Here is a 17549-nt window from a genome sequence, read left to right as displayed (position 1 = left end):
AGTATGGCGCAGTGTGGTACAGTGTGCTGTAGTGTGGTGCAATGTGGTACAGTGTGTTGCAGTGTGGTACAGTGTGCTGTAGTGTGGTGCAATGTGGTGCAGTGTGCTCTAGTGTGGTATAGTGTGGTGTAGTGTGCTGCAGTGTGGTGTACTGTGCTGTAGTGTGGCCTAGTGTGGTGTAGTGTGGCACAGTGTGGTGTAGCGTGGTACTGTGTGATGTAGTGTGGTGCAGTGTGCCACAGTGTGGTGTAGTGTGGATTAATACGGTTTAGTGGTGCAGTGTGCCTAGTGTGGTGTACTGTGGTACAGTGTGGTCTAGTGTGGTGTAGTTTGGTGTAGTGTTGTACAGTGTGCTCTAGTGTGGTGTACTGTGCCGTAGTGTGGTACAGTGTGGTAAAGGTTGTACAGTGTGGTGTAGTGTGGCCTACTGTGGTGTTGTGTGGTACAGTGTGGTGTAGCGTGGTGCTGTGTGATGTAGTGTGGTGCAGTGTGCCACAGTGTGGTGTAGTGTGGATTAATATGGTTTAGCGTGGTGTAGTGTGGTGTAGTGTGGTACAGTGTGGTGCGGTGTGGTACAGTGTAGTATAGTGAGGTATAGTGTGGTGTAGTGTGGAATATTGTGGTACAGTGTTGTGTAGTGTCGTACAGTTTGGTCCAGCATGGTCCAGTGTGTCTCATAGTGTGGTACAGTGTGGTACCGTGTGGTATAGTGTGGTGTAATGTGGTACAGCGTTGTGTATTGTGGTGCAGTGTGTTGTAGTTTGGTACAGTGTGATACAGTGTGGTGTAGTGTGGTACAGTGTGGTGTAGTGTGGTACAGTGTGGAGTAGTGTGGTCTATTTTGGTGTAGCGTGGTGTAGAGTGGTCTAGCGTGGTGCAGTGTGGTGTAGCATGGTACAGTGGGAACTAGTGTGGTGTAGTGTGGTACAGTGTGGTGCCGTGTGGTACAGTATGGTACAGCGTGGTGTAGTGCGGTGTAGTGAGGTATAGTGTGGCTTAGTGTGGTCTAATGTGGTACAGAGTGGTACAGAGTGGTACAGTGTGGTGTGGTGTGGTACAGTGTGTTGTAGTGTGGAACAGTGTGGTACAGTGGGATTCCATGTTGTACAGTGTGGTGTAGTGTTGTTTAGTGAGAAATAGTGTGGTATGCTGTGGTGTAGTGTTGTACAGTGTGGTGTAGTGTTGTAAAGTGTGGTATAGTGTGGTCCAGTGTGCCGTAGTGTGATATAGTGTGGTACGGTGTGATATAGTGTGGTATAATGTGGACCAGTTTGCTGTAGTGTGATATAGTGTGGTACATTGTGATATACTGTCGTAAAATATGGTGTAGTGTGGAACAGTGTGGTGTAGTGTGGTACAGTGTGGTGTAGTGTGGTACAGTGTGATACAGTGTGATACAGTATGGTGTAGTGTGGTACATTTTGATATACTGTCGTAAAATATGGTGTAGTGTGGAACAGTGTGGTGTAGTGTGGTACAGTGCGGTGTAGTGGGGTATAGTGTGGAACAGTATGATACAGCGTGGCACAGTGGGGTATAGTGTGGTACAGTATGGTACATTATGGTACAATATATTGTAGTGTTGTACAGTGTGATATACTGAGGTTTAGTGTGGTATTGTGTAGTGCAGTGTGATGTAGTGTGGTTTAGTGTGGTATTGTGTAGTAAAGTGAGGTACAGTGTGGTGTAGCGTGTCAGGCATTTATGTGGTATAGTGTGGTACATTGCGGTATAGTGTGGTACAGTGTGGCGTAGCGTGGTATAGTGTGGATTCATCTGGAAATTTGTAGGACCCTACAGAAACATATCTCAACGAGAATCGTCTTTTTAACAAGTAGAAATGTTTAAATAAAAGAGAAAAACTGGGAAACTGCAAGAACTAAGTGGGCAATGTTGTAAATCTGTCAGAAAAAGTGTTTTTGAGTGATTTGCAGTGTCTCTGTCATGTATAACATCTTTTAGCTGTACAACTTTCACTTTAGGTAAAAACATTGAAACTTGCCAATGCATGCTGAAAAAACATGTATTTGAGCTGGAGAACCACTTTTTGTCTCATCTGCAATGTTTGTGTGAAAGAAGCACTGTGTGAAAAGTGGTGTATCTGGAAATATCCGGACACAGTAAGCTTCCGCTAAACCTGATGTTTTCCGGAGGTATTCGGATGCCCGCAGAACTTTGTTATGCGGACATGAAAATAGCCGCAAATGTCCGAATACAGCTATTAGGTTTTCGGGAATCCGCCTAACCACAGTCGTTAGCTGATGGCTTGGCCTTTCAAATGCTAATGACAGTCCATTGTCTGGGTACTGAGGCCTGCCCCCCTTCCATTGTTCAACCCCCATTAGAAGTTCAGGGAAGTAGGTGTTGATGATCAAAATGTGCTTTAGAACTACTTATATTCTTGTATCTGACTGACACTTCTTTATCTTGAATCAGTACAATTGTTTAAAAGTAGTATCACATGAACTGCTTTTACACATACTGTATGTTGTTGACCAGAAGTGACAGTCAAGTTAAAGGGAATGTGAATGGCCTAGCAAAGAAACTCTGACAGCAGAGACATCTGGGTGTTCTCTGGCTTTTTTTTTTTACAACAAAGGAGAAACACTAGTTAATATGTCATAAAACGGTTTATTGCAAAATGAACTGAAAAGGTATACAATCTACAAAAATAAACACAGTGAAGCAAATGTAGCCTTAACAAAGGAAAATATAAAGATAACATTAAGTAGACTTAAATCTCTACCACTGTGCACAGTGGGATTACCACAGATACCCTCTCCTTAGTATGGCTTAACTGCACAGTTGTGGCACTGAGTACACACCTGCTTGCAATGCGTTCAACAGGCAGGTATGATGGTGCAGTGTCAGTTTCTATCCTCTGAATACCCCAAACCTCCACAGGCTTTCCAAAAAAATGCCTGTCTGGGTGAGGGTGCAGCCACATCATTTTTGCCACTACATGCTGAATTATAGAGGCATACATTTTTACAGAAATGACAAGAAATTGCTTCACAATTCCAGGACGCAACTCTGCAATTGGGTCAAGGACAGGCTTTTCAAAGCTTGAATTAAAAAAGCACCACTTTGCTGATACACATGCAGACCTTTCAGCCCTACTGCTTACACAAAGAGTCAACCCACGGCTTCTTACTCTACTGCAAACCTTTGCTAAGTGGCCAACCTGTGAAACTGAGCTGTCCGGATATACATTTTTGTACACTGACAACAAAGTTTGTCTATCAGAGTCTGTCAATTGTACATTCTGAAATGGTGGTAATGCCTTGACCATGTCCACATCTGGCAAAAGAAGAGTTGCAGATGATATACATTGTTACGGCCGGTCACCAGCTCGTAGCATAAAGGGGGAGACGCACACGATAATAGGTCAATATCTAGGGGTTTTTATTATCCAAAACGTATAGACAAAGAATGTAACAAAGTGAGTTGAGGAAGCGAAGCGGGAACACCATTACGTTGTGCTGGGACGGACCAGTATCCTCTAGAACACCCGGACGGCAGTTTACGGCATGCGTGAGCTCTGAGAATTCGACAGCTAAGGAGGGAGATTCAAACTTGGCAGTACGCGCCTGTTAGACTTCGTCCATTAAAAATATAGTTTATCCACCTAATTCTCCATCTAATCAGTTATTCTCCAACCGGATTACAAATACAAAAATCTCATCGTGGAGCAACTTGAGAGATTTATCGACGATTGCTTTTCGCAGTGCGTCATGGAAGACACTTGCCTGCCAACAGAAAACACTAACCCGGCGAAGAGGAAAAAAAACGACTCCTCTACCAGTACGGACGATCTCACCACCACCGGAATCGAGGTCAGTATACTCGCCTCCATTAATAAAAAACTTGATATCCTTGGCGTGCTGCATCAAGAAATAAAAGAGCTGCGCGCCAGCCTCGAGTTCACCCACCACCAGGTTGAGATTCTCCAAAAACACAACTCAGAACTCCAAACTACGACGAAAACCCTTACGAACCAGATGAACTTTGTTCTGAAAGAGAATAAGGCTATGAAAGAAACCATCCTGGATTTACAAACTAGAAGTATGCGGGACAATCTGATATTCTCTGGAATTCCAGAAAGCACACCAGACAACCCGGAAGCCCTCATTAAAAATTTTATGCGGCGCGATCTAAAAATTCCACCAGAAACTGTGGACAGCATAACTTTTCACCGCGTTCACCGCCTCGGCGCACGCACAAACAAAGGTCCCGCGCTATCATTGCAAAATTCGAACACTTCCAGCAAAAAGAACTGGTGAAACACAATGGGAAGGAACTGAGGGGCACCAAATTCGGCCTGACCGACCGGAAATAAACGAGCGCCGCAAAATATTATGGCCAATTCTTAAAAAGCACAGGGAACAGGGCAAGCGGACTTCCCATCTATTTCGAGACTGTAACACCACACCCTGGCTTCTCTGAGACCCCATTATACCAACAATGCCGGCTGCTAACAATTAACCCTCCTACTGCTGTGTAACTAACTCCACTGTCTTGACAACCTCAACACCAACACTCACACCCTCTATCTTACTTACTTATTCACACTCTCTCACACACACACACACACACACACACTACCTACACACATCTATATATATATATATATATATATATATATATATATATATATTTCTTTCTCCCTCTCTATGTTCTATTCTATCTCATTGTTATCTGTTTGTCTTTGTCTTTCTTTCTGTATTTCTCTGCGTCTGTGTGTCTATCTTTGTTTAGAAAATTGGGAGAGAAGGGAAACTGGGAGAAAATGGGGATATGCAATTAACCTCTTAATTGGGATGACACTGTATTATGATGTAAGCAGGATGATTATGGCAAAGTCGCTTCTCTATGATGTTATTCATTTTACTGTTAACGGATCGTTATTACTGCAGGTATCTCATTTTTTGCCAAAATGTGGTATTGCAAACAAACACCAGCCCACTACTAATCTCACAATCATATCTACTCTTCCTATTATATAGAACACACACAATACTACATAACACTCAGCTTTACAACTGACTTCAATCCTTATAAAACATGTCGCTCAAATTCATAACCTGGAATATCCGTGGGATTTCCTCACAGGCGAAGAAAGTTAAAATTCTCAACCACCTAATCAAATTACAGGCTGACATATGCTTACTACAAGAAACCCATATAACAGCAGCTGAATCTCAAAAGTTAAAAACCCCACATTTCAATCAAGTATTCTCATCAACCTATAACTCAAAGAAAAGAGGCGTATCAATTTAAACAAAAGAATACCAGAAGAATAGAAGAATACCATTAATTCATAAAACCACCATCACTGATCCTGAAGGGCGATATGTCATTATCAACGCTTCCATTAACAGCAACAATATCACCATAGCAAACATATACGGCCCCAATACTGACGATCCCACTTTCTTCCATACATTTTTCTCTTCACTGAGTGAAACCCCAAATTCAACAATAATAATTGGAGGTGATTTCAACACTGTCATCAACACCAACCTAGATAGGTCTAGCATATCAGGTAATTCTAGAAATTGGCACTCCACCGAAACACTAAAGCAGTATATGAAAGATTTTGGCCTTGGTGATAGTTGGCGATTAAAAAACCCTTCAACCAGAGAATACACGTACTTCTCACCGGTTCACCAGTCATTCTCTCGCATAGACTTTTTTCTTACCAGTAATTCAATTATATCTGATATTTCAGACTTTCACACCCACCCCATCATAATTAGCGATCATGCCCCTGTATCCTTCAATCTAAACACTAAACAATTTAAACAACCCTCACCCAGATGGCGCTTCAATATCTCGCTGCTTAAAGATCCTGATTTTAACACTTTCATCAGAGAAGGATGGACATCCTTCATGGAAATAAACGATTCCCCGGATATCTCACCCTCATTACTGTGGGAAACTGCTAAAGTAGTACTGAGAGGAAAAATCATATCATACTCATCACACAAGAAGAAAAAGGAAAATGAGATTGAAAAGAAATTGGAACAAAAACTCAGAGAATTAAATGTCAAGTATGCTAATAATCCCACGGAACAACTTCTGAATGAATTAACAACAACCAATTTTCAATTGAACACTATTATAAATAAGAAAAACCAATTCATACTGCAAAGACTAAGACATGACAATTTTGAATACAGCAACAAATCTGGTAAATATCTGGCAAACCAATTAAAACGAGCCAAAGACAAATCAATTATCCCGGTCATAAAGAACTCAGCAGGGGAAACCATGCAAACACCTACAGATATAAATAATACATTTCGGGAATTTTACATTAAATTATACACCTCAGATCATGAACCAAAATTGACAGACATCCACTCCTTCCTCAATAGTACTGACCTTCCTCAGCTTAACAAGGAAACAGCAAATGAACTAGATGCACCATTATCGTTGGAAGAATTCTATAACGCCCTCAACCAGATACCAAATAATAAAGCACCAGGACCTGACGGTTTCCCTGCTGAGTTCTTTAAGCACTTCTGGCACACAATCTCCCCACTTTTCTTTAGAATGACTGTTGATATTAAACAAAACTCAAAAATCCCGCCACATATGAACACAGCACTCCTCTCAGTACTACTGAAGCCTGACAAAGACCCAACCCTATGTTCTAGCTACCGCCCCCCTATCACTCATCAATACCGATCTCAAAATTATCAGTAAAGCGCTAGCCATCAGAATTGAAAGAGTAACCCCATCACTAATCCACTCAGACCAAACTGGATTTATCAAAGGAAGAGATTCATCAAATAACATGCGCAGACTATTCAATTTAATCAGTATATCCCAAAAAAGTAAAATAAAAACAATACTTGTTTCTTTAGATGCGGAAAAGGCATTTGATAAAGTAAACCGGACATTTCTATTCAAAACACTTCAGAAGTTTGGATTCGGGGAATCGTTTATTCAGTGGATAAAAACACTGTATAACTCACCGATGGCCACAGTTTCTACTAACGGACTAACATCACAGAGTTTCATGCTACACAGAGGGACCAGGCAAGGATGTCCATTCTCACCATCACTTTTCGCCCTGTTCATTGAACCTCTAGCTGCTGCAGTATGCCAAAACAACAACATCAAAGGAATTCAAACCCCCAACACACACCACAAACTCAGCCTTTACGCAGACGACATACTGCTTTGCCTCCAAGACCCATCAAATTCCCTGCAAGAAGCCATGAAGCTTATCAATTTATTTTCTGAAATATCAGACTACACTGTAAACTGGACAAAATCAACAATTTTACCCATCTGCGGTGTTGACTCATACGCTACAGCGAAAAACACGCCCCTCACCTCCTCAAGTAATGTTAAATATCTAGGCATAAATATCTCCGCCAAGCTGTCAGAGTTGTTTCGCCTTAACTTCACTCCACTATTAAAATCAATAGAAAATGACTTAAACCGCTGGACAAATTTACCACTCTCTCTAAATGGCAGAATAGCAACTATAAAAATGACCATACTACTGTCACAACCTGCACCGCCATTTTGGACTTTTAGTTTGCTATGTCTTTGTGCTCTTGCTGTGTCTGTCTCCGCCCCTCACCTGTTCCTGTTTTGTCTGATTATTAACCTTGTTAATTTCCACCAATCCTGTGTTGCCCTGTTTAGTTCTCCCTCTATTTAAGTCCTAGTGTTTGCCTTGTCCATTGTCTATCGTTGTTTGTGTTAGTTTGCACAACAGTCATGCTGCACCTTTTTGTTATTGGTTTTTGTTCCTTTTCTACACCTGTATTTTCATCTTCAGTTCCAGTAAAGTCCTCCGTTTTTCACTATCATCATCGTGTCTCTGCACTTGGGTCCTGCACCACACCACCAGCGTGACAACTACCTAAAGTGAACTACCTCTTCAAAATGACTCCAACTCAACCCACTACTAACTGGTTTAATTCACTCAACTCCATGACAACTAAATTCTACTGGAAAAATAAACCACCCCGGATTAAACTAGCAACTTTACAGAAACACAAATCTCAAGGAGGACTGGAAGCACCAAACTTCTACTATTATTACCTGGCTAATCAACTACAGTATATCTCAAAGTGGATTCATCCCAACCAACAGAATAACCCATGGATTGAAATAGAACAGTCAGAATGCAAAGAAATTTCAATCTCCGACTTGCCATTCCTTAGCACTTCCATAAAACACCACGATTGCTTCAAAAATACCGTAATCTCAACAACCCTGACAGCTTGGTGGAAAATTAATAAAATCTTTAAATTCACAGTGTCACCATGTAAATACACCCCAATATGGTACAACCCGGACTTTACACTCAACAAATCACCACTCCACTCCACCACTTGGAAACAAAGAGGTATCACACAGCTTCAACACATCTTTCAGAATAACACCTTCATCACTTTCCAGGACCTGGTGCAAAAGTATAACATAGGGGAAGAGCAATACTTTCAGTACTTACAATTAAAATCCATTCTAAAATCCAAAATTAATAAAACTAACAACAACCTACATCCACCCCCACTAGTGGAAGAAATGGAAAAAATAAATAATACTAAGAAAACCATCTCCAAATTATACAAACTAATATCATCCTCTGACCAAACAATATCCCTCCCCATCCAAGACTGGGAAAAAGACCTATCACTCTCTACCAATGCAGACTTCTGGACTCTAATCTGTAGAAACACTTTCACAATGACAAACAATACTAATCTTCAACTAATACAATATAAAGTAATCCACAGAACACATATCACCCAGCACAAGATGTATAAGATGGGATTCCTAGATTCAGACATATGCTCACATTGCACAATGAACACCCCAGACAATTATTTCCACTCTACCTGGTTGTGCCCACCAACTTACAACTTTTGGAAACAAGTTACTGACAGAATATCGCTTTTCATGAGCTGTAACATCCCGCTCTCTCCATCCCTCTGTCTGCTCGGGGATACCTCTGTGATCAGCCCACCAATCCAAAACCCCCAACCCATACTCATCGCCCTAGCAATTGCTAAGAAAACTATCCTCTTAAACTGGAAAACAAGAAACACAATAAATATCACACAATGGTTAAACCTTCTCATAGACCACATATCCATGGAAAGAATTTCATTCCAACACAAAAACTTATACTTTCAAAAAATCTGGGCCCCTTTCATAGATTCACTGAATTTGCCTGCTAGCTAACCCCCCCCCCCCCCCCCCCCCCCCCCCCCCCCACACACACAAACGCATACTTCCAAGAAACTATCACTACTATTGTTATTAGCAGTAGTAGTAACTGTAGTACTAGTATTATGATGGTATTATTGTCAGTATTGTTGTTATCCTTATTAGTATTATGGTCATCAATGTTGTTACTACTATTATAACTGTTTCCATATTACAATTATTGGCGTTGCTTCCCCCATCACAGCTTCAGTCCTTTGTCTTGTCCCACGTATAGTTGTTTTTGGTTTTTTTTTTTTTTTTTTTTGTTTTGTTTTGTCTTGTTTTTTTGTTTTTCTTTTTTTTTTTTTTTTTACTTCTTTTTCCCTCACTCCCTTATTACCTTTCATTGATTTTGTCCTTCTGTCTGTCTCCTTGTCTACCTGTTCACCAGTCTGTCTGTCATTGTACAGTATATCACCTGTCTGTCTGCATGTTTGTTCGTTTGCCTGTTCACCTGTCTCCTCTGTACACAATAAAATTTATAAGAAGAAACAAGAGAAAAAAAAAAAAAAAAAAAAAAAAAGAGAGAGAAAAGTACGATGTGACTCCCATGTTGGAGGGGTGCTGGCGGGCTTAAAAAAAAAAAAAAAAAAAAAAAAAAAAATCCTCTAGAACACCCATGCGCGTCTCGCGGGAACAGTTCCAGGAGGGTCTACAAATAGGCTCATCCCACAGGATTCAGGTGCCCCTAATCAACAGGTTAGAAAAATACCAAAAAAAAAACAAACAAAAACATAATCGCCACCAGAAGGGGTTGCCAGTGCTGCCTAGCTGCAATTATTTAGGCGGCCACCAGGACTGGGGAACGTAACATACATGAATACTGTTTTATGTACATTGCATCAGTGGCGTCATGGAGTGGCGAGGAACTCACATCTTTCGTGGACAGGATCTTAACAAATTCAGCAGCATAAGTACTTTGCAGTGGCATCTGGAGCTGTTGATCTTGCTGAAAATGCCTCATGACCTGCACCTCAATATTTCTGTTGTTGTTATGGTACTGCCCCAACATTCCATTCAGTCGCTCAAATGAGAAACACCAAAAGGCATAGACAGGGCCATAATCTATGTCAGAAAAATATGTTATTTCTTTGTATGTAATAGGGCCATGATCATGTTTTACTAGAGTTCAGCAAAAGTTCAACTCGGGATGCTGAACTGAGACACGTGAAGAACTGAAACTAGATGTGCTTCACAGATAGTGATGAGTGAACTAACCACAGGATGCTCTTCAGACAGTAGACATGTAGGCCTAGTATAATCAACCGAATTAAACATATCGTGTGCGAAAATAAGATATAGTGCGCAAAACATGCAAGACGCCGTGTGCAGAAGTGTCAAATGTTAAATATTATAACAAAGTTCAACTTAAGGGCATTTAAGCAGAAAGAAGAACATGACCTGGGCTATGAAAGGTCAACTAACCGCAAGGTGTTGAAAGCAGACAGTGAAACTGATGTCACAAGAAGATAACCGTGTTGTACGCATTTAACATGCTCCGCCTAAGAATCTTACAACCGCTTTTGTTATTCTATAAATACTGCATGCAAACTAGAAGAAGACAGACAACTCACTACTGTGATGCTGGATTGTGTCGTTGTGTGACTTGTCTCCTCGCTGTGAGAATAAACTAACCTGCCTTGACTTTGGAGAATCTGAGTGTCTTTTATAAATTACTCTAACAATCTAACATACAGTCTTTTAAATGTAAATGTAAGTGCATGTTAGGTGTGCAATGAAGGGGTCCATACAGTTCAACAAACTTGGACAAAAATGTTTGCAAGTAGCAATCAGCTACCTCAAGCCTATCCTGTGAGATGACCCTTGAGCAGATGATAATGCAGGCTTGCACAAAATCAAACCACATGTCATAGTCTGGATCCCCAATCAAGCCTTTTAAACAAAACAAAGAATAGATCGTGGGCCAGTTTTTATCACTGGTCTGCAGTGAACCCACTAAACCCTGATGCAATTCTGTGGGGAATCCTTCCAACATCCTGTGGCACCTTGAGAGAGTCCATTCTTCTTTGGAGTTCCTCAAGCTTCTGGATACTCAATACACCAAGCTCAATCCACAGTTTGAAAACATGTTTAGCGGTTCCGAGGAGTAAATTGTGCATGGGATCAATGACAACAAATCGGATGGCATCATAGTATGGCAGGTAGAAAAGTTCAGACCATCTGGCACCATACTGCACTTCCAGTTTCTTCTGGGCTGCCTTTGTTGTAGCCTTCTCTGTTATCTTAGCAAATCTTTTGTGTTCTTCAGAGGTATGAAAAGTCCAGGTTGATCTATCAAATCCGGAGAAGTCTGTTTTCCCCCCAAATGATGTCTTCTTAAATGTCTTTAGACACTTGTTACATCCTGAGAAGAAAATCAGATGGGCTTGAATGTTTGATTCATTTCATATAATAGGAAACTCTGAACAATATAAGTAGGAAAAATAACATAATAGATCACAGCTTACCTCTTAGTGCTCCATGGCCAACAAAACCACCACACTTGCGGGAAGCTGGGATATCAGATGAGAGGCGGAGTAGAGCCGCTCTGTAAATCTGGCACCCCAAGGGTGAAGAGTCCATCATGAGAACTCCCTCCCACAGTTCTAGGAGGTGATCAACCAAGGGCTCAAGGTATGCATTAATGTGGATTCTCAGTTCTTTAGGTCCTGGTATCACTCCAACTAAAATCATATTTTCATCTTTGAACCGTTCCTCTCGGCAAATTTAAAACAACAAGATATGACACCGACTGAATATGGGGAGTGCTTAAAGGGTTGGTACTGGTCAACATTCATCATCGGCACAAAATTATTAGGTTCTGCAAGAAACGGTTGTCCATTAACATACTGAAAGGCCTGCCAGATTGTCCCGTCATACACATACCCCATGACAGAGTCGGGCATGTTCCGATGTCTCCATTGTTCACACTTCTCCAAAAATCCAGACCCTCTCACAAAAGTCTCCAAAGACTGAGTGACCTTCTTGTAGCAGTAGATTCGTAGGGGATACAGGTATTCTTTACCACTTGAGGAAATTAGCTTCTTCATCAAAAGAGTCCCACATTTTTTTCTTAATTTCTTCTGTGTGTGTTTGTGGAAAGGAATATAACCACATGTGTTGCTGATTTTTGAGCCAGTTCTGGTGATGGTGTATGATTCTTCAAGTGTGCATGTTGCCATACACTTGGGGCATACTACATACTGACAAAAGCTGTCTCTGCTGATGTCAGTCCATTTCCTGAGTGAATATAAAGTCTTGGGGATCCTCCCAGCCAGCTCACTGAATGTGTTACCGCACAGAATCTGTCCCATGAGCCAAATGAATTGTCTAATACAATGCAAGAGTGCAAAGACTGCACGATCTGATATTTTGAAAGCAGCTTGCCATGCCAAAAGCATAACTGCAAGCAGTTTCACCATCAAATGTCCAGAGCTGTCTTCAGTGACCCCATCTGCATCTGTATATTCCTCTCCTACAATGTCAGTATCTTCGAGCAGATCCTCTTCCACAAAACATTCCTCCTGATCATAGTAGCTATCAGCATCTGAAGACTCTGTGTCACTGGCACTCAGAGAAAGTTTCAGAGAAACTTCATCATCAGTGTTACCTGTAACACAAACAGAACACCCAAAATAATGAGAATGTAAAGTTATCTTAAAGTCAAACTAAATTGGAAAAACTCATGAAGTTGCCCACATCTTTCTCTGAGAGCTTTAGCACCACAACAGTTTCTAAACTAGTCTAGTAGTAAGCAAGCTACAAGCTTTTTAAAACATAATACCAGGCTGACAGTCTTACCTTGCAGAGTGCCGTCCTCATAATTTTCTTGGTGTTGTTGCTCATGCGCTTTGTCCCCTTGTTGAGTACAAAACAGACTTAATGGAAACTGCAGAGCATTGGCAGTATCTGAAGACTCTGTGGCACCCACATAAAGCTTGAGATTGTCATCATCACTGTTCTCTGTAACACAAATACAAGATCCATTTTACTCTCACACGAAAACACAACCACAACATATATAATATAATAAACTATTTTGGGAGCAGTCATGAAGTAGCCCACACCTTTGGTTAGCAGTATTAGGTCACCAGAGAGGGGTGGGGTGGGGTGTTGGGTCTGCAATCCTTACAATTTTACAAAATTTACAATTTTGTTATTTGGCAGACACTTTCAGCCAAAGCGACTTACAATCAGTGCATCAGTCGGATTTCTAATACCTCATAAGCAGAGATCACAATAAGACTGAGTGTCAATTTACCCCTTCATATTGCGCCCCTGGAATACTTTGACCAACACAGATACAAGACAAGGTTTTTTTTTTTTTTGTAAGGAAAGGGAGGTTAGGCAATGGGGGACAGGTGGATTCTAAAGAGATGGGTTTTCAGCTCATTTTTTCAATAGTCAATGGGAGCCTGTATGAAAAATTTGGGAACTACTGGCCTATGATTATGTCATAATTATGTTAGATACGTATCTAGCAAAACTTCTCCGGGTGCTTAATCATCACAACACGGTCTATAAACCAGTCTAGTAGCCTAGTTATCAAGGAACGGGCATTTTTTAAAAATTCGTAACATAATATTAGGCTGATAGTCTCACCTTGCAGAGCATTGTCCTCATCATTCTCTGGGTGTTGTCGCTGATGCTCTTTGTCCCCTGGTTGCGCGCATAACACACTTGCTGGAAACTGCGAAGCATTGGCAGTATCTTTCACCCAAACTCCATTGCGAAAATATGTTTTCTTGTGTAAATAAAACAGAGCATGCGAAACAACGTCATCGCAATGACCACAAAAGCATCTTTTCCTTTTCCTTGTTTCTTCCATGGCTACTGAAACGCAAACGGCGGCTTCTCTCTTTGCTTTGCTTCTGCAAACCATAAAAGTTTACAAGATACAGGAGAATTTTTTTGCTTGTTTGTTTTGAACATAAAGATGCAGTAAAGATAAAAAATGATGTTTATTACCCACAATACACACAATGGTGTAATAGATTCTATGGTAAAACTTCAGTGTACCTGCAGCTGGGTTAACACTAGGAGGTCCAAAAGACTGCCTGTCTTTCTAAAATTACAAAAACACTGCCATTGACAAACCAAATATGTTTTTAATGTACTGACATTGTTGGAAATGAAATACATTTTGTATAAAAATAAGAAAAAAAGCTATTTTACCTCCAAAGGATAGTGTCATCTTAACTGACAGCCTAATATTCAAAATTTCACATGTATTTCTTATCTTTCCCAAACATATTAGCGTAAATTCTACTTCAAATTGTACAACAAAATTGTAAATCATAATCAAAGTTGTGAAATCAATGTCAGTTATCATATTTACCAGGACAATCGTGGTATAGCCAGAATCCATATGAACTACAAAATTTACCTTAACAATAATAGCTGAACATAATGAAATAAGTAGCTTGGAGGTTTTGTGTCTATCTCAACTTATATTTTACTCAGTTTAAGCTCTTTTCTGGCATTTTCTATGGCAGACCTGAGGTCCGCTGTCAGTGACTCCAGGCATCGCTTTGCAAAGTCAAAGAGCTTCTCCTTCTTGGCTCTGAACTTCAGTATGCTTCGGTAAAACTTGGGATGAACAAGTTGTATTTCAGCTACAATGGCTGTTAATGCGAGTGTATTACGGTCAACCCCAACTTTGGTGCATGCCTCACTTATGATCCCTTTTTTCTTGAAGGCATTAAAAACCTTATTGTACCGCTTCAGTATGTCAACCAGGGTTGTTGCTTTTGAAAGATGAAAGCTTTCTTTAATTAGATGAACTAAATCCCAAAAAAACAAGACTTGCATCAAATTGATCAATTTGCAGTTAAAGACCATGAAAAAATCAAAAATTGTTCCTGGCACTTAATTAATGAAAGGCTCATTAATTACATATTTGATGGTTATGCAACTGTCCTTTACTTGGGGTCAAAGGTATAGGGTGACTAGATGCAAACAGACCAAATGGGGGACAAGTAGTAAGTTTGTGTGGGACAGTGTGGGACACATTACCAACGCTGAGAGATAACGTAAAACTTAGATATAATGTCCATCTAACTGAATAATACTTGTATACACTTGTATTGATAGACATCCAACATGCATTGGCCATTACAGGCCCATCAAAGGCAACTGTCCTTAAGCAGAGCAGCAGGCATCATGCAGCTCAAGTCTTTCAAGTTAAACCCCTGACCAAATCCAACTATAAGAATAAATAAGGCTAAAAATAAAATATTACATAAAAAATTAAACAATTTCAATGCAAATCTTTATATCAAACCAAAATCTCTATTGGATGAGTAGCATGGTCAGAGGGGATTGTTAAAGTAATTTTATAAAAGACACTCAGATTCTCCAAAGTCAAGGCAGGTTGGTTTATTCTCGCGGCGAGGAGACCAGTCACTAAGCAATACAGGCAGGCATCGCAGTTGTGAGTAGTCTAAAACTCCCTTTGCATTCATGCGGCATTTATCTGTTAGAAAGGAATCACACCAGTTATTTTTTGCACACCAAACAGAGATAAGAGATACATGTTTCTCTACTGAGCTGTGGAACATCCTGCTCTTGGTTACAGTGTCCTTGACTGAGCATCTGGTTCCAACTAGATAAGTATATTAATGAGCATATTTCATAGAGAAGAATACATATTTTTCTGACAGGATAAAAGATTTTTTTCTTTTCTTTTTGACCATGATGTCGGCTGATAGCGTTTACCTTCATATCTGCAATGTTTTACTAAGTTTGGTTTTTGTGATGTAGCAGAGGAGTTCATCGGCCCCAGAGCTGCACAGTTTGATTGACGGCCGCCACAGCCTCTTGATGACCGCCCTCAATGCTCTCTTCTCAGCCATTGGGTGAAAGCAAGGCTTTTAGAAAAACTTGGCTATGTTGCATTTTTACAGCTTTTGACGTAGCGCAATTAAATACATTAGAAACCAATACAGACCGTTTGAGACCAGGGGGATATTCCAGAAAGCAGGTTTAACTTGAACTCTGAGTTGATGAACCCTGAGATGGGGAAACTCTGAGTTTTCGGTTCCAGAAAAGCTGATCTGAGTTGGTTCAATCAACTCTGAGTATGTTAACTCTGAGTTAAGCGTGTGCATGACAATTATAAAAAGCCATCAACAATGGAGCTCTGATACTACGATTCACCATGGCAACCAGCGAAAACAAAAGTCGTTTTACTTCACCCTGCTGCAGTTAGAAATTCTCATATGTGTTTATGGCGAGTATGAGCACATTTTCAAAAAAAAAAAGGGGGACAACACAACTGCATCGACAAAGGTGAGACAATTGGCGTGGGAGAGAATTGCTGCCCGAGTCAATGTGTAAGTTTGAATGCAGAAGTCTATTCATTTAACATTTAAGCAAACTTTCTTTTAATATTACAGGTGGAAGTGGTGGAATGTAAATGAATAAAATTCTATTTTCTTTTAGGAGCAATCCCATGGGCACAAAGCACACTTGGCAGCCGCTGAAAATGAAATATTAAAGCATAGTTCAAACAGGTAAGGCACATTTTTCTTAGGCCTATAGGCTCATGATTGTACCTCATTTTGGTTTTTTATCATATTTGACATATTAAAGTAAATATCATTCAGTAGCTATTTCAACTTTGAGTAGCTTTAACCCCCAACAGAATGCTTTTTTAAGACACACAAATGTCCTCTCGTCTAATATCCCCCTTAGCAGATTAACATTTGAGTTGTAAGTACTCAAAACTCCAGAGATTTTGCCAAATATAGTAGTTTAAAGTATGCTGAAACAGAATGCTCTTCTTCATCACAGGATGATGATGAAGACACGTTGTCTGCTGCCACAGAGAGGGATTCAGAAAGGCCTACAGTGGTTTACATCTTAATATTATGTATGGTGGCTACTGATATTTCTCTCCCTATTAAAAGGTTTTTACATTCTTGTGTGGAATTTTGAGTTTAAGATGCACATTGAAGGGATGACACGTTCTTATCCTTTTTAACAGAGCATGACTGGGCGTTACCAGGAGGAGAGTCCATCAACCTCCACAGCACAGACTGACACAGCGAGATGTTCAGTAAATGCCAGGTTAATTCTGCATGTAGAACTGTAGAATTTAATGTCATCCTTATGTTTTCTCAGTTACCGATTAAGGAGTTGTATAAAATGCATCTCCTGAAGAAATTTGGCTAAAACTGACTGAGAAATGGTGCACTTGCAGCAGCAGATTAAAAGGGCCTATCTTGAAATTCAATTACTGGAACACCAGTTAGAGGTGGGTGCATGGTCACAGGTGAATTGTTAATTGTTGGAACAATCTAAATATAGTA

The sequence above is a fragment of the Chanos chanos genome, chromosome 8, assembly GCF_902362185.1.
Source record: "Chanos chanos chromosome 8, fChaCha1.1, whole genome shotgun sequence".
Lineage (NCBI taxonomy): Eukaryota > Metazoa > Chordata > Actinopteri > Gonorynchiformes > Chanidae > Chanos > Chanos chanos.
The sequence above is the reverse complement of the archived record's forward strand: the minus strand, read 5'-3'. Positions refer to the sequence as shown.